Source organism: Mauremys reevesii, linkage group 2 (genome assembly GCF_016161935.1).
Source record: "Mauremys reevesii isolate NIE-2019 linkage group 2, ASM1616193v1, whole genome shotgun sequence".
NCBI classification, from domain to species: domain Eukaryota; kingdom Metazoa; phylum Chordata; order Testudines; family Geoemydidae; genus Mauremys; species Mauremys reevesii.
The window spans coordinates 174,183,523-174,206,250 of record NC_052624.1 but is presented as its reverse complement, the minus strand read 5'-3'; positions in this window follow the sequence as shown (position 1 = coordinate 174,206,250).

The following is a 22,728-nucleotide window of genomic DNA, read 5'->3' as shown; positions in this document are numbered from 1 at the left end:
ATAATCAAGAAAATATACTGTAGTTTAGCCACATCCAAATCTGACTCCCACTTTGTTTTAGGTTATCTGTAACTTATGGCTTGTCTGCATGGAGCAGCAATGCACACTACAAGGTGGGAGAGGTGATTTCTAAAGCTCACTAATGTGTTGCACATTAATTGGTCCATGTAGACCTGCTGGTGCTCAATAAAGGTTCCCTCGTGTGCTTTAACATAGTACTGTTTCAAAACAGCACTACATTAAAGCACACCAGGGAACCTTTAGTGCACACCAGCAGATTCTACATGGACCAATTAATGAGCAACACGTTAGTGCATGTAAGAAATCACACACCCCATAGGGCTCATTATCCTATGTAGACAAGCCCTTATCACCTTCAATAATAAGTTAATGTGAAAAATGCATTAATAATTGGCAAAAAATAACTGTACAATTCTACTTCAGCCAAACAGTTTACATGGAGTTACTGGGGAGAAAAAGAGATTGGCATTTAAGTTGTAAAATAATGGTTGTTTATAATCTTTGGCCTGTAACTGAAAGATAATAGTTTTAATTTGCATTCAAATAAAGTAAGTCTCTCAGCGTAAAAGACTTTTTTAATAGTTCCCATAAACCAGAAAGAGATTACAGTATAGACCGTGTAAGGAAGACAGGGGGATAAATCAACCAGACAAACAAGATGATCCCCAGCTCCCCCCCAAAAAAAACCAACAGAAAAAACAAACAAACCCAACAACCTCCTTTGCAAATGTTTACTTAGTTATCTTCACACTTCTGGGTCCTACATAAAAGTATCTTCACTAGCTGCAGGTTCCTGCTGCTAGAGTGTCAGCTTTAAGTCAGCTGGTAAAGCCCTTACCTGTGAATATTGATCTCACAAGCCTTAGATAGAAGGCTGGATTTCTTGGTGTTGGAAAGTGCTGAGTGCTGGTCGGGAGATGTTGAACAGCCTCAGCCCCTTCGTCCAAGTCAAAAGTCTCCTAGTCTTGGATACTTTATTTCAATGTCTAACATGAGACAGTGTGGCCTAATGCCAACTGGATGCCTAGCACTTCTGGAAAAATTAAGCCGCCAGTATTTCAAAAGAGCTATCCTAAAATTCAGGCACGCAAAGTAAGAGGACATTTTTGAAAATAGAATTTGAGCTGTTCAGTTTTGCTTAGGGCTACACTGTGGCTTTTAAGCCAAAGGCCTGCATAAAGGATGGCATGGAGTCATGCTACAGCAACAGGAGCAGTGGAAAGGTTGTCTCAGGCTGGTGTGAGCTCTCCCTTGTGCATCGGTGTGTAGTCACAATACTCCTCCTTTTGGTATGCTGACTCTAGTCTGCAAGCCAGTGAGGATGGGAGAGCAGCAATGCCATGACACAGCCCTCTTCACTAATCTCTTCCCTCCCCCGCAGTCTTCTTTTCAGCTACCTGCTCCATAGGGACAGCAGGAGTGAACAGTTCCTGTGCCCTGTAAAAATGCAGGGACTGCTTCCATAGGAAGCTCTTGTGCTGTCATAAAAGTAGGAAAAATGTCTTGCCTCCTCCTCCACCCCTTCACTGCCACACAAGGGCTGCTCCCAACCTGAGATTCTGAAGAAACCAACCGTTTTTTTTCCAAACGGATCTTAAGGCCTTGACCATTGTAGGTTTCTTGTGCCCATGGATTTCCATTGTCCTTGCACTCAGTTAAGAACACAAAGGATATTGGGTCCATACTTTCCCCTCATTCACACCGGCACAGTTATGCAGTAATGGAGAGCCAAACAGGGTTCAGTGACTCCAAGACAGCAGAAAAGACAACAGGGAATCTCATATCTTTGAACTAACTGTGAGGGGGGCAAAAAACTATAGCAAAGGTGTTAGGTTTCTAAGCTACATGACCTGTAAGGCAGTTTTCCCTAGTAGCATTATTTCCAGTAAGGTTAATTCATTATGTTTTCATTCAATATTTCTGGCATTTCATCCAGCACTGTTTAAAGGACTACAACAAACAAAAACAAAACCGAGGGTTGTGGGGGGAGGGGATATTCCACATCCATGAATAAAAGTGACCACATTTTTTACTCTTAGGGTACGTCCATACTACCCGTCAGATCGGCGGGTAGCAATCGACTTCTCGGAGTTCGATATATCGCGTCTCATCTAGACGCGATATATCGAACTCCGAACGCGCTCCCGTCGACTCCGGAACTCCACCACCGCGAACGGTGGTGGCGGAGTCGACGGGGGAGCCGCGGACTTCGATCCCGCGCCGTGAGGACAGGTAAGTAGTTCAAACTAAGGTTCGAACTAAGGTTGTTCGACTTCAGCTACGCTATTCGCGTACCTTAGTTCGACCCCCCCCCCCCCAGTGTAGACCAGGCCTTAGAATCTCTACACATTTGCTCAGCCCATGACTTGACTAGTGGTTACTAATGCGAGGTTCTGGGCAGAAAATGTGCATCTCAGTGATCTATAATAAGCACATTTTAAAGATAAATAATTCTATATAAAGTCATTTTAAAATAAGGAGTATATAATCATTTATTTTATAGGCTTAAAATAACAGCATGTCAGAATTCAATTTGGTATTACATTATCTTAAAATGCAAGAATCTTTATATTAGAGATTTGATTCCATAAAACTGTATTCTATTTATTAATATATAGAACCATAAAATAATTCACAGTAACACAATTAATGATTTAGTATCACAGGTATACTTTCAAAGGAAACTTACACATGAAGAATGCAATTTAGCTGAATTACAAGAAGAAACATGGCATGGATCTACCTTAGTTTGAGTGATATCATCAAACTGGGCTAGATACAACATCCCATAATGGATCATATCCTCAGCTGGTGTAAACATACTTCAATGAGAATTTTACCTGACATCCCCCTCTTAACTGTATCATGTTTGCCTCAGAACAGTCACCACCTGAAATGACAATTCAGCCTGAAAAAAGTTTCTAGCCATAAAAGATAATTTTTGTCCTCAAATATATACCCAAAAGCCTCCCATGAAGTCAAAGGGAGCCGCAGGTACGTATCTGAAGACTGAATGTGGCCCAACATTGCGAAGATATCACATACAACTATCAAAAACTGAGAGGAGAGACTTCTGGAAAGTGCATCTTCTCTCATGTCTTTCAAACTGATTAAAACAAGGCAAAAATAAAAGAAAATGGAATCTTTTAGTTCTTGGGTTGGGTTGACTGTAACAAAAGGTCATGTTATAGCCCAATTAATAAAATGCATTCTGATGTAAAGGTTAGAGAGCTTGATGTACGAGTCTTAAAAACTGATATCATTAGAAACTGGGTCTCTTATAAATTAAAATAGGAATAGCTTGGCAGATTTGTGATATTTTAGTCAATAGTAAACTGATAAGAGGCAGTAAGTTTAAGGAAGGCATATTAATCAAGTATAGTGTTCCCACACCTCCTCAAATGACCAATATTTCTTTATAAGAAAAAAAAAAGTATTTTTGTAATTAAAAACAGTAACAATATTTTATCTGGTTTTATCATAGAAAGGTGACAAAGTGGTTTTGAAACTACATTTAAAACTTGTCACTATTAAATACAAATAAGATAACATTCCTGAATGCTGCCTAATTTCTGATAGATAACTTTTCTGGAGTCTGTATCCTGCATTAGAAAACTAACCTGATGGGTTTTTTTCTGTGTCTGTCTTAGTGTTGGAAGAGCATTCACGTTTGTGATCCTAAACAGAACTTGACAATTCTGCAAATGGAAAACATATGACAGTCAAAGAACTGAACTTAATTCTGTGGTAGGTCAAAGAATCTAGTAGTTCTTCATCTGTTTACACTGACTTCAGTGAGATTGTTCTCATGCTTTAAGTTAAGCATGAGCATAAGTGCTTTGTTGGATCAAGGCTGTGTGCTCCACTCCCTTACAGAGAACAAAATTAGGCCCCCTTCTGCCTACATATACTTATGCAGCACAGAAAGTCATGCAAATTGAGGCCAAGATTAGTACCTAAAGAAGGTCACAGCAGAAGATGGAGGGAACAAGAGATTCAGGGGATAGAGGAAGAACATGAAATGGGGACTGGAGACAGAGGGCATAGAAAGGTCTTTACTTGGCCTGATATGGAGAGTATGCAGTGCTCCAGCAAGAGTGTATGGTGAGGAGGAAGGTGAAAACAAATAATGAAATATGTAGCAGAGAGGAACTTGGTGGACCCCATAACTGTCCCTCTCCACACTACCTACTTTTAAAAAATAAAAAATGTAGAATTTTTGTAAAGAAAGTCACATCGCTATTTGGGTGTTATCTGGATTCCACTAGAACACACTTTAAACCTGAACTTTTTTAAAACCACATTTTTTGTTTGAAAGTATGGAGTAATTTACTTTTGCATGAAGTTCTGCAATGACCATACCATACTCATTTCCTCATACCTCACGTAACACTACTGAGAAGTTACCCTACAATAACATAGGCATTCCATTGAATGCGTACCTTTAAAAATCTCCTTTTCATCCCCTCAAATTACACAACTGACTCCTACATTTGGATCCCAATCCTATATTCCTTGTGCACACACAAAAGAGCTCTGGTTTCCTAATTGGCCTTACAACTGAAAATTCATTTGACACAACTGTGATTTTGTAAATGCCTGCAGAGCCAAAAGAGAAGTGTGAGATGAGTAACAAATTAAAAATTAGAATTAGAGGAAGATTTTTTTAAAAAAAGCTTCATATATGGTTACCCCTCTAGGTACTATTATTTGAATTTAAGGTGCCTTATACTTAACATTGCCTGGCATTGTGGTAAATAGTCTTTGAACAACACCAAGAGACAATCTATTTGGGAGAGGGAGGAGACCTCCTTTGGGGAAAGGGATCCTTTACTTTAATAGGGCCAGCATCCAGTATAGTCTCTTCAAAAAAGTCATCAGCCCTTTAGGCTACTTTCTTCAAAGACAAGGTTCCCAATACACATACAAAATCCCAAACAAACTAAATAAATTTGGTGACCCTCTCTCTTAGGGAATAGATACACTTTCTCCCTAGCAAAGCAGGTATCTTCTGGCTTGCCTCATTATCTGCTGCTAGTAACTGGGTCCAGCTAGCCTCCTTTCTCCCCCCTTGAATACATGAGGAAACTGCTCCTCTGAGTCCTAGATTCCAGCTTTCTCCATTTGTAAGAGAAACTGAGTGATCTGAGAACCAAGGTCCAGATCCCCAAATGAATTTAGGCACCTACTTCCATTGAAATTTATGGGAATTAGGCACCTAGATCTCTTTGAGGATCTTGTCTTAAGATGCCTACAATCTCCCTTTTAGGTCTAAAGTATCTGTACTGCTCAACATCCCACTTCCTTTATGGCAATGTCTCCTTTTGAGCCTTGAAGGAAATGGATATACGGATCAAAAATGTGAAATTTCTGGAAATGACTGATCAATCATTTTAACTGTAAGCACAGCTCTGCAAAAAGAGTTTTGGGTCATTTGCAAAACCAGCAAAAATGTATGTCTTCTCTGGACTCAAAGTTTGCACTTCGACCTCAAGTTATTATTACTACGACAAAACAAAACAATAAATTACCATTTTTGTCTTAGCAAACACCTTGTCTGAGTTTTTGCAAGTCCAAATAATCGTTCTCAGTAACAAACATGGCTCCAGTGAATTTGTGCAATATTTTTACAAAATGGAAACATAGCAGAAGTAGAAACTAATGTAGACGCAGCAATGCTCTGCATTCCAAAGCTTTTGGGAATTGGTGTGGGTTTGCCATTAGCATTTCATAAGTCAAACACTTTTGCACTGTGTAAATTTGTGAATTCTCACTTAACTGAGACAAAATAGGCCAGATCCTGCCATTCTTACTCATGCTGAGGATGGTCTGCTCTATGAGTAGTCCGACTACATTCATAAGACTACATGCTGAATATGAATTTAAGTTTGAATGTATCTTGGCCATACATGGCCAAGAAAGGTTTCTTAAGTAAAAATTTAGTCCTTTAAATTGTGCCTTAAATACTGGTGCCTGTTAGGTTTTCTTAAAAATATATGAATGACATGTACACTCCCCAAACCCAAATTTATCTTTAAAAATGTTGGAGAAATTCAAAATTGACTACTATATACCTTTCTGGACTAAGGACAATAGAATTTTAAGACTCCATCTATCACTGCAATCTGATTGATTTTTTGTGTGTGTTTTTGCAATGACATAAGACTAAATTCACCACCGGCATCAGTGGGTGCTACTTCAGTGGAACTGTGTCATTGTATGCCAGTGGAATGTTAGGCTCACATTGTTTGAGATAAAAATGTTTTATAAAATACAATAAAATCTGATGATGAGTCTTAAAAATATTTTGACTAGAAATCTTTGAGAGAACAGAATGGATAAAGTTCCTTAGTGGCCTTTCACAATATCCCCTATACTAATGAACATCTGGATTCCTTGGTGCTATTTTGTTGTTTACCTTCTAATCTGTAGTGTATTAGACCTTTATGTGTTCATAAATGCAGCAAAAGGCTGTCTTAAACAGAAATAGAGGATGAAGACCATTTTTTTCCATTAGCAGTACATTTCCCTTTGGAGTCTGAGGTAAATTACTGGTTTATTCCAAGAATGGAAACCTCAAGTCAACTGCCTTTTATTTGTGAAACATTACTATTATAGCTCCTACCAGGAGATTTTTCTTTAAAAGAAAAATACCAAAACTATTTTTGTGCTCAAGTTACACTAAGAAACTATGTATAGACAAATATAAGCACAGGACTACCATAGATTATACTGAAAAGTGCATTCACATAAGTTAGTTAGTTGACTGACAAAATCAGTAGAAAAAGCACACCTAAAACAATTACTAATAGCAGTTTTCTTCCTGTTCTATCCCTCTTCAGGGAAAAGTAGACTGAAAGAGCTACAACCTTGCTATTCCTATTATTATGTCCTACTAGGAAAAGGTAGTGCCCAGGAGATACATATTAAACTACTCTCAATAATCATGTCAGGATCCTGGGCAAAGGCACGCAGGACTGAGGCAGGAGCTTGGGATCCAGAACTGAAATCAGGGGTCAGAGCCATTACCAGGGTCAAGAGTCAAGCTGAAGGTCAAGCCACAGTCAGAGCCAGAAACAGTCAGGAATCAGGCCAAGGGTCAATACCAGGTATCCGGGTCTGTGTTGGAGTTCTAGGGGTCAATTGGGAGTCAGAATTCAGGTCAGTGCCAGAGTTCAGGAACTCAGGACCAGGGTAAGCATAACAGCAAGCTAGGAACCCATATTGTTGTCAGGATACTTCTTGGCATGCTCCATGGGCTTATATAGGGTCAATGAGCCAATCAAGGATTGCTAAAACCACCGTCAGTCAGATGACTCAAGGCAGAACTTCCTGTGGCATTCAATTACTGCAGATTGTGGGTCACAGGGAGAAGCCTCCCCACCCCACCATTACAGCTGCTGATAAACAGCAGTGTGAGAATGTTAATTACCTGGAAGCCATGCAACCCTGGGTTCAAATCCCACTGAGCTTTACATTATGGAGTTGGTTGTATTGTTTTGTTAATCTTATAGCAATCAAAGAGAGAAGGCTGTTTATTTTATATATTTCTTGGCATACATGGAAGGACCATGATATCTTGGCTAAATCCTTCTCATCTTGGGAGTGTTTCCATTGACTTCAATGGGCACTGAAGCAAGCTTATTTGTGCGATAATGTAATCCTATTTTCCTTGTTAATAGCACTGCTTACATAAGCTATGCATAGCAGGTTTTGACCTTACTGTATACTTGCAATGTCTTTCTTCCTGGCAAATATGCAGTGGAGAAATAGGTCTGTAACTATTCCAAACAAAAAAATGCTAAGAGACTGTTGAAATCTTTTCCTGGATGGGATTTTTCAAAGGTGTCTTAGTGACTTAGGTGCAAAAGATCCAAGATCTTTCACTGGGACTTGAGCTAAATTATGTACATGATTTAGCTCAATTCTATCCCTTATGAGTTCTTATAATAATATTTTACCCTATACAGTGAATTTCATCTGAAGAGCTCAATGAACTTCACTAATCTATCATCCCTCCACATCCTGGAGGTAGTATGTAACACCCCTGATTTCTGCAAATGTGTCAGTAGCTAATTCAGTTGAGAATTCTAGACACCACAGTTGACTTTCAAAATGCATCTGTAGCATCCTAACCCATACAAAATTATATGTTATCCTAGGACCCTTCCAACAGTCTATGAACCAAGCAAACTGTAGTCACAGCAAGGCCAGAGCAGCCTATAGGGTTAGGTGAGACCATGAGTGATCCCACAAATAACATTTAATTTAAATATAAAAATTTAAATATAACATATCACCAGAAAAATATTTATATATTATATTGATATATAAGATGCATATTTTATAAAGGCAACCAAATAATACCATAATCATAGATCCTCATTTGTTTAGAAATGGGGTTGTACAGGGTGGAAGGACAGAATTTGATTCACTCTGATTTTCTGATTTACCTTTGGAAAAAAGAATTCTCCAACCTTCTCTACAGTAAATTCCATTCAGTCTTTTTGTAATGTCACCATCCCTTTTTAAGCACTTTCATTCCCACAGGTAGTTGAAAGAGCTTACAAGTCACGGCTGCAAATACATTATGAGAAATGTTTGCATTAAAACTATGATTTTAACTCCCTTCTAATTTTCTCAAAAAAATTATTATTTTACCACATAGCTTCTCAAAGATAGCCCCTACTCAGAAGAGAATGTTTAGGAAAAATCTGAGGTTAATTGGATAAGATGTTTGAATTAGGATACATTTAAAAAATTGTGGCATTTAATTTCTTAAAATTATTCTAGCTTCTTGTCAATTTATAATTAGCATAGAATCATAGAAATGTAAAGCTGGAAGGAACCTCAAGAGATCATCTAGTCCATCCTCCTGAGGAAGAAGTATACCTACACCATTCCTGACAGGTGTTTGTCTAACCTGTTCTTAAAAACCTCCAAAGAGAGAGATTCCACAACCTCCCTAGGTAACCTTTTCCAGTGCTTAGGTATCTTTTAGTGTAGCCCATAAAACTAGCTTTAGTATTTTATTTTACTTAGCAGTAATACAAGGAACCTACAGGCCTATAAAATATTAACTTAAGCTGTTAACATGTGGCATAAATTAGCATAAAGGTTTGAGACCTATGACCTTTGGCATAGAAAAATGACCTGACAGTTTCCCTGAGTTTGGGGGAACTGGGAATAGCATGCTTAAGGGGGAATTTTGTACATAATAATACCAGGTAACCAGTGGTGAGCTGGAGCCGGTTCACACCGGTTCACGCGAACCGGTTGTTAAATTTAGAAGATGGTTTAGAACTGGTTGTTAAACGGGTTGGCAAACTCCGGCCCGTAGGCCACATCTAGCCCACGGGACGGTCCTGTCCGGCCCGCCTGAGCTCCTGGCTGGGGAGGCTCCCCTGGCCCCTCCCCCGCCTTCCCCCCTCTCGCAGAGCCCAGCGCCAGCGCTCTGGACCACTCTTGGGCAGCTCTGCAGCTCCTGCCGCTTTGAGCGGGAAGGTAAGGGGGTGGGGCAGCGAGCTCCAGCAGGCCGCACAGCATCCTTACACGCTGCCCTGAGCAGCATGGTAAGGGGGCCGGGCCTGGGAGGAGGGGTTGGATAAGGGGCAGGGAGCAGTTGGAGGGGGCGGAGGTTCTGTGGGGGTGGTCAGAGGATGGGGAATGGGGGGGCTGGGTAGGTGTGGGAGTTCCAAGGGTCTGTTGAGGTGGTGGTGGATGGGGTCAGGGCAGTCAGGGGACAAGGAGTGGGGTGAGTTGGGTAGGGGGAGGAGCTCTGGGGGGCAGTTAGGGTGGAGGGGTCTCGGGCTTGTACTCACCGGGTGGCGCTTAATAACTAGTTCCCTACCGGGTCGTCGTCGGCACTTCGGCGGCGGGTGGTTCACTTGCTCCAGGTCTTCGGCGGCACTGAAGGTCATGCCACTGAAGTGCTGCCAAAAACCCAGAGCGAGTGAAGGACCTGCTGCTGAATGGCTGCCGAAGACCCGGTAGGGAACCGGTTATTAACATTCTGGCAGCTCATCACTGCAGGTAACCACAGGGACCTTGAACTGATACTAAGTTTGGATATTTTAAGACTATTGGCAGCTGCTTAACCACAGACTTGCTTTGGGAACAAATTGATGTATATGGTTATAAGTTAAAATCATTAATATACTAACCTGTAAGATAAAAACCACCCTGACCTTATTAGAGTGAGGTAATTAGACAGGGACCAGGAAGGCTGGGCATTCAAATGAATATTTATGACAAGCCCTAGGTCCTATAATAGGGCAGACCACCATGTACGGTGTGTTTGTGTGTGGAGATTGGCATTGTTGGGTCCAGCTGGATCCAGACCATAGGACTCGTTTGGCATGCCAAGGCCAGAGGAGGTTCTTTGTCTTTCATCACCAGACCCCCAGAGAAGTGTTTGGGTATATATGCAAGAATGGTACAATAACATTAACTTTGTACTTTTGTTATCTTTTTATGTGGTTTGGAGCTTTGTGTCTTACTAATCCTGTTAATAAAAGTGGTGAAATCTTTGCTCTGGCCTCAGTATAAGTGTCCTCTTTGTGCACCCGGGGTTCCCTACCAGCTACTGAAACTGATAATCTTGATTCTGTTGTGCCTGATTCTGGGACTAGAACCCTACAATCCCTCTGCTCTTTAAATTAGTCTTAACTGGAAGTCAGTAACCATCAATAACCACTAAAGAACTGGGCTACAATAGTTAGAAAGCTTTTCCTAATATGTAATCTACACTAGCGGGGGGGGTCGAACTAAGGTACGCAAGTTCAGCTACGCAAATAGCATAGCTGAACTCGAACTACCTTAGTTCGAACTACTCACCCGTCCAGACGCCGCGGGATCGAAGTCCGCGGCTCCCCCGTCGACTCCGCCACCGCCGTTCGCGGTGGTGGAGTTCTGGAGTCGACGGGAGCGTGTTCGGAGTTCGATATATCGCGTCTCATCGAACTCCGAGAAGTCGAACATTACCTGCCGACCCGGGCGGGTAGTGTAGACGTAGCCTAAATCTCCCTTGCTGCAAACTAAGCCGATTACATCTTGTCCTACTCTTGGTAGAAATGGAGACCAATTGATTACCATCCTCTTCATAAGAACCTTTCATATATCTGAAGACTGTTAGTATGTCACACCTCAGCCTTCTCTTCTTTAAGCTAACCAGGCCTAATTCTTTCAACTTTTACTCATAGGTCAGGCTTACTAAAACTTATAAATTTTGTTGCTCTCTTGTGGACTCTCTCCAGTTTGTTCCTAACTTTCTTAAATTGTGGTGCCCGAAAGTGCACACAGTACTCCAGCTGACGCCTCACCAGTGTAAGAATTACAACACACAGGAGTAATAGCATAAAACTATTTTGCAATGATAAAGTCTTATGCTGCAAGATGATCTCCATAAGTGATATAACTTCATGGTCAAGTAGGGTTGCCAACATTCCCAGTTTCGCTGAGAGTCTCCTAGAATCGGGCTCAATCTTCTGGAGGCTACTAAAGCCAAACTGGAAGATTTTAGGCCTCTAAAAGTCTGGCGGCACAGTGGGGCTAAGGCAGGCTCCCTGCCTGCCCTGGATCCACGCTACTCCCGAAAGTGGCTGGCGCCTCTCTGCAGCCTCTGGGGCAGGGCCAGGGGATCTCCATGTGCTGCCCCAAGCACCAACTCCACAGTTCCCATTGGTCGGGACCTGCATCCAATGGGAGCAGCGGGGGTGGCGCCTGTGGGCGTGGGCAGCACGAAGAGCCCCCTGCCCCTCCCCCAGTGGCTGCAAGGACATGCCAGCCACTTCCAGGAGCGATGTGGGGCCATGGCAGGCAGGGAGCCTGCCATAGCCCCACTGCGCCACTGACTGGTAGCCATCTGAGGTAAGCACTGCCCAGCTGGACCCCACACACCTCATCCCCTCCCACACCCCAACCCCCTGCCCCTGCCCGGAACCCACTCCTACACCCAAACTCCTTTCCAGAGCCCACAGCCCCTCCCACACCCCAATCCCCTGCCCCAGCCCTAAGCCCCCTCCTGGAGCCTGCACCTCACACCCTCTCCCACACCGAGTACCCTCCAGCACCCAAACTCCCTCCCAGAGCTTGCACCCTGCACTCCCTCCTGCACTGCACCCCCTGCCCCAGGCTCAGCCTGGATCCCCCTCCTACACTCCAGCCTAGAGCCCGCACCCTGCACCCCAACCCACTGGCCCAGCCTGGTGAGAGTGAGTGAGGGTTGGGGCGAGCAAGTGATGGAGGGAGTGGGGATGAAGTGAGCAGGGCAGGGCCTCAGGGAAGGGGCGGGGCAAAGGTGTTTGGGTTTGCATGATTAGACAATTGGCAACCCTATGGTCAAGTATGGTAAATGGTACAAGTGCCATGCCAGTTAACCAAAGCTTTAACTAAGGCTACATCTACACTACAGCGGGGATTGATGCTCTGAGATCGATCCACCAGCAGTCGATTTAGCGGGTCTAATGAAGACCCACCAATTCGACAGCAAATTGCTCTCCAGTTGACCCCTGTACTCTACCCCCACAAGAAGAGTAAAGTAAGTCGACAGGAGAGTTTCTCCCACCAACCCCTCATGGTGTAGACCTTGCGGTAACTCGACCTAAGGTACGTCGACTCCAGCTATGTTATTCACATAGCTGGAGTTGCGTAGCGTAGGTCGACTTACCGCAATAGTGTACGCATAGCCTAAGAAAAGTTTCTAGTCCTTTCATTTAATAAAGACAGCCTTCAAAGCATAAACTGATCAGTAGGATCCTAAGTGTGGTACAGCAATTCCTCCTAAAAATCACAAGAATTTCTAGGAAAAATTACAACCCCACCAATTACACTGTCTCCTATTCCCCTCCCCACTGCCAGCCATCAGAATTCTTTCACAAGAATCTAGCAGCAGTCTCTCTCTCTCTCTCTCTCTCACACACACACACACGCACACCAGGCAACAGCAGAATCTTCACCCCTTGCCATCCCTTTTGGATCCCTGATTTCATCAGCAGTTCCCCCACAACAGTAATGAGAATCTGGTGGCATGCACCTGTATCTGAACCACCACCTTCTTTCCATGAACTTCTCATAAATAAGAACACAATCAAATGTTCATTATAAAGTGCAAAAAGGGGTTGCAAATCTGTTGAAGCCAACTGGCAGGTTTTGTTTGCGAGGATATTTGTGAATACTTTTCATTTGCTGTATTTAACTCTGCATGTATTACTTTTTTTTAAAGTTTCTTGGTATAAATTCTTCTCTGCTTCTAATATGATGTTCTCAAATAGCTTTTTACTTTGCCCTTCAGCCTGCTCTTTGCCACTTTCTTTACAGCTTTTCAAATCTGCCCTTTTGAAGTTCATCATCACAGAGCTATCCTTGTGTAAAAATCAGAACCTTCAGAACTTTTATGCTGAACATCCTCAGCCAAATCTTCAAGCTGGTGTAAATGTGGCTCCATTGACTGCAATAGAGCTAGATCAATTTATACCAGCAGAGGGGTTGGCCCCATATCTTTGTGCTTCATTGCAGCACTTCCTAGATTTATAGCTAATGAACTGAAATCTTCAATAATGGCCTTAAATTACCCTCCTTCCTCCTTCTCTACTTTTTTGGGGGTGGGGGTTGGGGGGAGGGAAGGCAAGGATTCTTGTAAGTCCTCTACTCAAGAGTTTGACGCATGGAGACAGAGAAACTTGCTCTGCATGAGGTAATGCTGCTGTTCCAGGATACAGCTCAGAGCCTTAATTGTGACAGCAAGGAACAGAACACAATAGGAGTGTATCTCACGGCACCTGCTTTCCTTTTTGGCAAGAGTTTGCTCTTCCAAGCCAGCAAGTGTTTAATGCTATTAAATTTACAGGTAATGAAAGCTGTTGAATTTTAAAACATCTGGGTAACATAAATTATCAGAACCTCTTTTCAGTCTAGGGCTATAAAGTGATTTTGAAATCTGCAGAAATGCATTAGTAACCTGGACAAAAATGTGTTTATTTCTGAACATGTGCCCATGTGACTGTGGGATACCACTAATATCCTCATGCTTGTGACTATAATGCCCATAGCTTCTGAATCAAGAAATACTAGGAAGGCTTTCAGAAGCCAGATATCCCCAGCATTCACCATGCAATGGGTTCCATGTGGATCACATAATCAGTCATACAGAAAAGCAATTTCTTTTTCACGTGGTTGCTGCAACCCGTCATGTCTGTTCCTGCACAGGTTGATGCGTGCCACTTGGGTTGCTTCTGTGTGCAACATCAGATGCAAGGAGTAACACTGTGGCTAGAAAGAAATCACAAATCTGCAGAGTTCATTGGCTTTCACAAGAATGGACCAGTTACGGTAATAACTACTGAACCATGTGAGAGGCTGAGAGAAGAATACAAAGTACTTGGAAATATGTTTCATGCTTCAGTTCAGCTGACATTTTCTAATTTGAGTTTCTTAAGTCAGGTACCTAAATAGAAGTAGCTGGATACTGTTACTGAGCAGCCAGAGACCAATGGAAATTAAAATGGAAGGTATTAATATCAAAGGGAGCTGCAGGTGTTGGGCCCCTCTGAAAATCAGGACACTAATTTAGGCACCTAACTATAGGTACCCAAGTTGAAAAATTTTGGCCATTACTCTTAAATGAGTTGTCTGCTATTTTTTAAATTAACATATAAGAACTCACTGATCACAGACCCGGGACTCTTCTGCATAAGCCACAGTGCAAGCCTTGTTCTCTTTAGCACACTCCAGGGTTGATATATTGGAGTGTGGGTTCTTTTCTCCTCCAAAGGTACTGTCAAAATTTGGTTATTTTTGTATTACAGTAGTGCCAAGAGTCCCCATCTGAGATTGGGGCCTCAGTGTGCTAGGCACTGTATATACAGAGTAAGAGACATTCCCTGCCCTGAAGACTTTAAAATCTAGACAAGACAGACAAAAGGGGTAAGGGAAACAGGCACAGATGAAGTAATTTGCCCTGTCAACTAAAACTAGACCATGTTGTCTCCCTGTTTCCCCCCATGACTATATTTCTGCTACAACTTTCTTCTCCTCCATCAAGATTTGCAACATCAGGATATAATTATTTCTGTGACGAATTTATAATAAGTAAATTTAGCACATGGAACAAAATACTGCAGTGACTTTCTGTTTCATTAACAGTTATAATCATCAATGGGAGCAGGGGATTTTGAGAAACAAATATGTTTTCACAAATTCTTTGAGGAGCAATTATTTTGTGTTATTGTACTAAAGTGGTTTGTGTAAACTAAAAATAAATAATTCCATCACAGGTGTTCTGAGATGTCTTTGCAAAGCTAAGATAGTAAGGAGGTAGGAGAAGGAAAAGAGGGCACTATTATGTTGTATGATCGCATAACATGATTTACAGTATGTAACATTTTCATTAACACTAAGTTCTGCATGTATAACTAAAGTATTTTCTCAATAGAGATGGAACTGAACCAACAACCTAGATTTTGGTGAAGTTCAGATGTGGATCCAAACATGGCATCTGGCCCCTACCTTTACTATAGGCTGAATTTCTTTAGAAAGAATTAGTCTGGAATAATGTTACTAAACACAGCTCTTTCATGAAGATGGAATATAGAATCTTCAACACCAGGGACCATGAAACACATGTGCCATTCTCTGCCAAGGGAGACAGTAAAGCAAAAATATAATTCGAAGCCTGATTCAGTACTCCATATTTGGGCAAAGCATCCATTAACACCAAGGGGAGCTGTGTCCAAGTAGGGGGCTTCAGGACTGGGGCTTTGAGCATTACACCTTGAGCAATCCCTATCATGTCACAGACACTATTTCACCTCCCTATAGAAAGGCTACTATTTTTAAGTACCAGTTATGGCTGAGGTCTTCAAACACTTAAGGTACTTGGATGCCTAGCAGCAAAATCCCTTAGGCAGCTTTGAAAATCTCAGCCTCACAGTTTCCCCAGATAACCATGCCTTAAAAATAAACAGGCAAAATCTCAGGACCTCCCACAGCACAGAGTGGTTACTCATCTGTATGATTTGGCTCTCTCAGTTTCCTGTGGTGGAATTCTAACTTACGGTGATTGTTTATTTTTCTATATCTGTTGAATTATTGGAAATTCGCTCTGCCACTATCTCCCCTTCGCCAGATCCCACATACTGTATTGGGTATATTATTTCTGCAGCCCATTAAAACATAGGCTTTGTAATAAAAAGCTCTGACTTGTCCCCCAGGTACAGGAGAAGAGATTGTATAAATTGTTTTATAATCGATGGTAGATTATCAATAATCAGTTTTCCAATGGATTGCATTCTTTCGCTCACCATCCCCCCCACATACACACACACTTACACAATTTCATTGTGTGATGAACATTGACATTTTCATGCATTTTCCAAAATTTCTCAAATATTTTAGCTATTGTGAATTTCCACCAAAAAATCACATTATAACATTCAAAATCTTCACAAACAAGGATCACTCTTCCTTTCCCTTCCCTCTCTGCATATGGAATTTCATTACTGAACACCGAGCCAGCCAAAGCTGAACTGTACAGGATGAGTTGGATTTACATGGTTGCACACTGGTACTATGGCATTTCCAAGTGGTTTTTACAGGTTCAGCCTTGTCTTCACAATCTCATAAATGATATCCAATTCCAAACAAGATGCAGACAAGAAAACAGCTTAACTAACTGGTTCAGAGATGTGTATTTCTTATTACTATTTATTAATAAATAATAATTATAATCAAATAGAATAGATTACTAATAATATAGAACAAAGATAAGCACACACATCTTTTGCAATCCCCAATTGCTTTGGAGAACCATATATATTACTTAAGAAGCTTACGCCACTACAGAGTTAAACTCTCCTGTGCTCACTCTGTCTGGAGTTCCTTTGTGCTCAAAACTGGGCTTCTAAGGTAGCTCTGTATGTATATTTTGCCGGTATTAAGCATGAGGATTGTCTACTCCAGTCAACTTAATCAATCAGGTGGTGTTACCTATGACTCGGGCTGGTTTTTTCAGTCAAAACTTTTGCTCAGTGGAAAATTGGGTTTTAAACAATATCAAAATTCACATAGAAACTGTCTGTTTTCATCCAAAAAAACAAAATCCAAGCACCCAAAAAGTTTACCACTGAAAACTAAAACATTTGGGGTTTTTTTCAACAAAAAGGCAAAATTTCCCATGAGGAAAAACAAAAAAATAAAAAGACATTTTCCAGCCAGCTCTTCCTATCACTCGTTCACACATCAAATAATCTTTTTTTTTTCTGATTTCCAAAGAGACTAATTCAAGAGTTTGTATTCATTAATAGTTCCTGCAGCCACTGGTTAATACCTAACACTAGGTTAATACTTTAAAAAATATCTGTTACTATTTTTAAATCCCAAAACTGACTCTTCAACCCATTTGAAAAGAATGAAGCTAAAGAAAATATAACCTATGGGAATGCCCATGCAGTCCAAACTGCCTGCTCACGAAAGAGCTTCTCTCTGGTTCAGGATCAGAGGGGTCACAAGAAAGAATCTCTTTTAAATTAATCTCGAGGATTTGGCTTCATAGACTATTTCCAGAACTCAGTAAATATTTTTTTCTGTAGATACTGATAGGAGTTTTGCCCTGTTGAAAACTCTGTATGTCCAGGGTATACAGCTTTACATGCAAATTGTTCCAGATTTTCACTGATGAAAGAGCAGAAGTTGGCCCTATATTTTTTAAACAACAACATAATATATAATGGAAAAGGAGGGTGGGAGAGTGGTCCTCTATGACCTTTGTAAATACACAATCACAGTCAAAGACTAAAGAAGAAATAGTCAGGCCAGGGAACATTGACCATAGTGGCAGAAGAAACCAGGAAATACAACCCCCGTGATGCACCACAGTGGCTCATAGAATATCAAGGTTGGAAGGGACCTCAGGAGGTCATCTAGTCTAACTCCGTGCCTAAAGCAGGACCAATCCCCAGGCTCAGGCAGCTGCCGATCAACATCAACCAGATATTAAATGTTTCAATTTTCCTGACAGAAATTCTGCCAAAACTGATCTTTCCCCACAAAAAAAATTCAGCTTTGACAAAACCTCATTTTCCAACGGGAAAATGTCAATTATTTTTAACCGGCCCTAACTGTGAACCCTTCAGTGCAGGGACTGTCTTTGTTTATACAGCACCTAGTATGGGGCCCTAATATCTGTTTGGAGTTCCTGGGCATTGCCTTCCATAGAAATAATTAAGCATATTAATTGTTTGTATCTTGAGTATTGTAGGTCTGGATCTATTATCTGTGCTTTCAGACATGGAGGGATGAGTTGCATGGACCCCCTCGAAAGTTGCATAAGCATTCCAAATAATATAATTATAATTAAAAAAACATTGGGAGGCACAATACAGCTGCTGACATCCTTTGCTCCTCAGACCATATTCCTACCCTGCACCGTTAATTATATTGTTCTTTGAAGCCAAATACAGTGGAAAGTTCAGATATGCATTTATCACAACAATGGAAAGTGAATTTCTGTTTCTTTTCCTTTTCCTTTGTGCAAAGTCATTACCAAACATATTGACTGGGAACCCTGGGGATTTGGAACAAGAATAAAAATACCAGGATTTTTCAGTTATAAAAAGAGTGCATTTGGGATACTAGAAAAAAAAGAGTCAAAAGCAGGCAAGGGGTTGAGATTGAGAACTTTATATTTGAGAGGAATTAATTTTGTGTAATTAATTTATCTGGAAGATTTTTTTTTAGAGAATCACTTAAAATGATAAAAGTTGGCTCTCCTTTTTGCATATGAAGGAAGGTACAATGAAGCCCAATATGGACCCCACTGCAGTGAATGGTAAAACTCCTATTTACTTCTAGGGTTGGATACCATACTGGGATATAAACGAGTGGGGAAGGCGGGAGGGGGGGGGGAGACAAAAACAATCAAAACAGAATTATTCAAACTTTTTATTTAATCCAAGCATTTCTTGATCCTAACATTTGACTGATCACAGATACTTTGTAAAGCTCATTGTAAGAATAGAGTATATTTTCACTCCTGTGGGCATTATGGTAGTTGTTAACAGTGGCTTGGTCTTTGTTGCTAATGGTCATAACATAGAGTATATCTTTCTTTTTTTCTGACTGCTACCTTAGTTGTAAAGCAGCAGGAGTTGCTGACCACTCCAACTCACAAGTCAGTCAGCAGTTCATTTTAAAGGATTGATCAAAGTTCATATTTTCAGTAACATAACACCTCCAGAGAGATACCCCACTTCTCACTATTCAAAATATTCAACAGGAAGCTGGAAATATCAGCAATGACCTTTTAGCTATGCCTTACCCAGTAATCTCCTTGAAAAAACAAACAACCTGGACCCAGTTATTTTAATGATGCTTCTGTTAACACATGATGCTAGATATCTATATTGTTACATTTCAAGTACCATCCAAATGTTTCATAATCAACTTTTTTAGCTCATAGGAGATACAAAATTCAATCAAATGCAGGCTTACGTGGAGGGAAGCTATGTTTAAACATCATTCCCTGCCTGCCTGCAGAGTATAATATTTTTTAAAAGCTCATTTGACACATAAAAATACATTTCACTACTCATAAACACAGTAGCTGTATGTATAAGAGAACAGGTAAATTAAACTATCTAAATGAAATGCACTGAACAACAGGAGGGGAAGACAACTGAATTTAAATCAGTTAAAATTGAGGTTCTCTATATCAAATGTTTTAAAAAAAAACCAAAGCACTGAAATACTTATGTTCAGAAATCTCACTAAAAAACCTTCACAATTCTTGACTCTGGCAGTCCCTGCTATAATAATGATCTGGACACACTCTGACCCCCGATAGATTTCATTACAGGGTCAGGGCCCAGCTTGCCCACTCAGCACTTAGCTGCTATGCCTGGACCCAGGTTCTCTGAAGTACCTCTCTTCTTTAATAAAAAGCTACATCATATTAGTTTACTTGCTTCAGGCAGCTCTCTAAGTATGTTCATGTCAACGTAAATATCATGACCTAATGCATCAAATTTGTTTGATTTTTGTGCATTTATTTCAATCAGGATTTTTCCCCCACTTTTTTTTCCTGTATTCAGTGCACCAAGCACTAACAGTGGGAACCCTAAAATATCCCCCACAGTATTAGAGTTGTGAAAAATGGAGATACCTAACTTACTGAATTATTTCCAAATACAGTAGTTCTCTATGCATCTCTGGTATAAAGGAAAAAAAGTGAAACTTAATCATTAAAAGAAAACCTGTTTGGTTTGTTTGAAGTGTGAAGGTCTTATGTTATGTAGTTAGAAATTATACTTCCTTACATGTTTCTTAATCTGATGCAGTTTTTTCCCCTCTTGCTTTTAATTTGACATGCCAGTCAAAATTAACATTAGGGAAAACAGCAAACATAAACCTTGTAATTTATATGCCTTCACATCATACAATAATAGCTCTCATCTTGGGAAAAGTTAACAGGTTGTTCTTTTGCTCTCAGGAGAAAATAGGATTCATTTGGGGTTTTAATGGAGTTTTAGGGTTATAGTAACTCAAATTAAACTAAATCATCATTAATTATTCCTGAATCTCATGTAGTATGTATTCTTTTTTTCCCTTTGTTGGTTTATGACTCTGAAACTCACACAGAGTGACAACTAGAAACCTGTATGGTGAATAACTGCTTGATGCACACTATCTACGCACTACTGTAACTAGTTAGGGAGATACTCTCTATGTAGAGGCTACACAGATATTTCTAACAAAATATATATTGTAGTACCTACCTATCCACCTGCTGTAGACTTATCTAGATGGTGTGACAGGTTCAGGCCAGATGGCTACAAGAGAGTGGTCGAAGGTAGATACATTAGCTCCAGGTTAAGCAGGTCCCTTTTCCCTGGGTAAGATAACAGGGACTATTCCAGAACACTCAGGAACTTTCTAGAATTAATTAAGGTTAATCAGGACACCTGCTATAAAAAGGCTCTCACTCCAGTTAGTGAGGTGTGCGTGTGTGTAAGGAGCTGGGAGTGAGAGGGCGTGCTGCTGGAGGACTGAGGAGTACAAGCATTAACAGACACCAGGAGGAAGGTCCTGTGGTGAGGACAAAGAAGGTGTTGGGAGGAGGCCATGGGGAAGTAGCCCAGGGAGTTGTAGCTGTCGTGTAGCTGTACAAGGAGGCACTATAGACAGCTGCAATCCACAGGGCCCTGGGCTGGAACCGGGAGTAGAGGGCGGGCCCAGGTTCCCCCCAAACCTCCCAACTCCTGATCAGACACAGGAAGATCTCTGAGGCTCTAATCCACCAATAAGCACAGGACCCACCAAGGTAGAGGAGGAACTTTATCACAATGGATATACCTAGCAAGTTATACGTAGATAAGCAGTGGAGGAACATGTGAGTGCACAAATACACACATACACACAAAACCTTCCAACCAAGAGCACAAGCTTTTATACACACAATTCACACACACAAATGAACCATCAGAGAAACAGCAGTGAGCTGTAGGTAAGTAATTTCACCCATCCTGGCAAGCCAGCAGGCAGAAACAAGTGTCAGTGCCCCAACACTTGATTTACTCCAGATGAACTAGCTGTAGGCTGGAATCACCTGCACAATTTCATGATTACCACAACCAGTGCAATTTGTGAAACAAATCTATTAGTGTTACTTGGCAAAAAGAATAAAAAAAATGTTCAGCTCACTGGCAGACTCAAGCATAATTACAGTGCCTCCCAAACTATAATGTGTTTCTATGTTGCAGCACCTTGTGATTGGGTCAGGCTGCCTGACATTTGCAAGGTGTTGTTGCTATTATAAAGAATATTATCTCCAAAGGAAAGTGAGGTGACACAGCAAAAAATTAATTACCACCGATGTCTAACAAAGCAAAATAAATTAAAAAGTGGTTGACTTGCATTCTGTTTCTCAAAGGAGAAACCAACCATTGTTAACCCTTTTAGATTCAGCAACGGTCGGCAAATTCATTCCACTTTGCTAAGTCAAAATAAGAGCTATACTCTGCTCCCACCAACACATTTAGGTTCAATAACTAAGTTGCCCCCAACCTGGACATAAGAAGGAAGATTTCAGCAGACCTATTAAAAAAAAGCTAGGCTTATTCTAAAACTAGCCAATATTTATTACCATATAAGTTTAGTTTTCTGTCTTTACATCTTTTATGTCAAGAACCCCACCACCATCTCCCTCTCACCTCGGTTTCATTTTTTACTCTTCTCTGTCCCTTCTCCTCACACATTGACAATCTCACTGGGTCACTCTCTATAAAATTTCCAAAATCCATCCATTACTTTCCTTTCCCCCTCAAAATGACAATTGCCCAATCTTTAATCAAGGAGGCTGATGCCTGTTTTTTTCCAGCCTCCCTGGTTTTCTCCACTGCCCATTCCAGTTCACAGCTTCAGAAGTTATCTGCTTTAACCATCCCTCTGAACATGTTCTGCCCCTCTGAGAATCCATTCAATGAACTCCCTCTGACCTCCTTTAAAAATTCAAGCTCCTCATAGGCTCCCTGCATACCCTGCCAGAGACACTGCTCATCTCCTTTTGCTCCTCCATCACATACCTACTTTGTTCAGTTCAAACTTCTCTGAGCACTCCCTTCACATCCTCCCTCTTTCATATATATGTATATATGCTTTCTTCCATGAGGACCCCGGAACCTAGAGCTCCCTTTCTGTACCTGTTGGCAATCCCTC